Genomic DNA, 2,057 nt, shown 5'->3' with positions numbered 1-2,057 from the left:
TGAGCCTGAGTTGAGTCCTCGTCATTCACTGCCATTACCTCTGTTGCTGACCCATTCAATTCCTCAAAGGATTCTGACTCTTCTACTGCTTTGTGTAAGTCCAACAGCTTCTGGTAACCCAAAGTTTCTAAATGCAGAAACCCTTCTTCACCATTCTTGGTCAAAGCACTCTTAAGGTGATCTTCTTCAGCTAGTTCCTCTAGTAACTCATCAGCTAACTGATCCATTTCTTCAATCCAAAAGAGTTTCCCTTCTATAGTTGGCTTCTTCATTGCATCCTTTATATCAAAGGTCATTTTAAGGTCTTTACCAAGGTTCAGATCGATCTTCCCCTTCTTGACATCAATGATAGCTCCAGCAGTCGCCAAGAAAGGTCTTCCCAGAATCAGAGGGTCCTTTGGTTCTTCATCCATTTCAAGCACTACAAAATCAGTAGGTATCTCTACGACTCCGATCTTGATTGGTAAGTCTTCAAGCAGGCCATGAGGTATTCTGATGGATCTGTCTGCTAGAATCAGAGAGATATTGCAAGCTTTGTATTTGTTGAAACCAAGTCTTTTCGCAACTGAGAGAGGCATGAGGCTCACTGATGCGCCTAGATCGTAGAGGCATCTGTTGAATGATAAAGGACCTAATGAACACGGTAGAGTGAATGAGCCAGGATCACCAAGCTTCTTTGGAATGATCTTCTTCTGTATAATAGCACTGCATTCATGACTCAATACTACCATTCCTTGCACTTCTTGAATTCTTTCCATGATCAGGTCTTTCAGAAACTTGTGGGAATCCGGAATAAGCGCGAGAGCATCAACAAGAGGTATTCTTAATTCAACTTCTTTGATGTTCTTGGCAAACATAGGTCTATACTTTTCTACCAATGCTTTCTTGTGTCGTCCAGGGAATGGAAGTGGGGGTTTATAAGGAGGAGGAACAAAAACCTTCTCCTTGTTCTTAGCAGCAACTTGTTTTAGAACAGTAGGTGATGTTACTGGAATTGGTGATCGAGTAACATGGTCGAGTGGAGGGTCGAGTACTTCTGTTGGCTTGTCAGCTTGATCTTCATTGAGATTGAAATCCTCCCCAGCTTGGTCGGCACTGTCCTCAGTGGCTGGCTTAGGTCTCTCTCTGGTTGGAAGTTCTTTACCACTGCGCAAGGTGATAGCATGAGCTTGAGCATAGTCTTTTGGATTCTGAATTGCTTTGCCTGGAAGTTGACCTATAGGTTTTGGAGCAGAAGTGGATGCAGATTGTCCTTCCAAGTATCGGACTTTGGAATTCAGTGCCTCCACTTTGATATTTAAGTCATTGTAGCTACAGTCCAGCTTATTGTGTAATTCAGATATCTTCTTAGCAATCTCCATGGAGCCAGATGCTTGTCCTTGGAGAAGCTGTTGTAGCATTTGCTTCATGTCAGAGTCAGGAGCAGCAGAACCTTGGTGTTGCTGAGGTGCAAACCCAGGTGGTGGTTGCTGCTGGTAGTTCCCCTGAAATTGTTGCTTGGGAGCAAAACCTTGGTTGTAGGGAACAAAAGGTTTATTCTGACCCTGCTGTTGTTGTGGAGGATACACTTGATCATGTGGATTGGCAGGTGCTACGGTAAGAAAGGTTGGGGTTGTTAGTCTTGAAGTTGTTATACCCTTTGTAGCCACCTTGATTGTTGATGTAGCTGACCTCTTCTAACTGGTTCCCCTCCCCATCTTGAACTTGATACTGCTCGTCATCAAGTAGAAAGTGCACATGCTTCTGCTGGCTAAGGAGAAGCTTATCCAGTTTCTCATTAAGAGCTTTCATCTCTTTACTATGCTTTGCATCCGAATCTCCAATACCTCTGTTAGAGCGATCAAAATCCTCGTTATAATTACCATCGGATTGAGCTAAGTTCTCAATTAATTCCCAGCCTTCTTCAACATCCTTATTCAAGAAATTCTCATTAGAAGCAGTGTCTAGCAACATTTTGATCTTGGGCAAAACTTCCCTGTAGAGTGTGCTGAGTAGTGAAGCCTTCTTGAAACCATGGTGTGGACACTGTATAGTGTAGCCTTTGAATCTCTCCCAGG

Source organism: Arabidopsis lyrata, assembly GCF_000004255.2.
Source record: "Arabidopsis lyrata subsp. lyrata unplaced genomic scaffold ARALYscaffold_1, whole genome shotgun sequence".
NCBI classification, from domain to species: Eukaryota; Viridiplantae; Streptophyta; class Magnoliopsida; order Brassicales; family Brassicaceae; genus Arabidopsis; species Arabidopsis lyrata.
Note: the sequence above shows the minus strand (reverse complement) of the source record.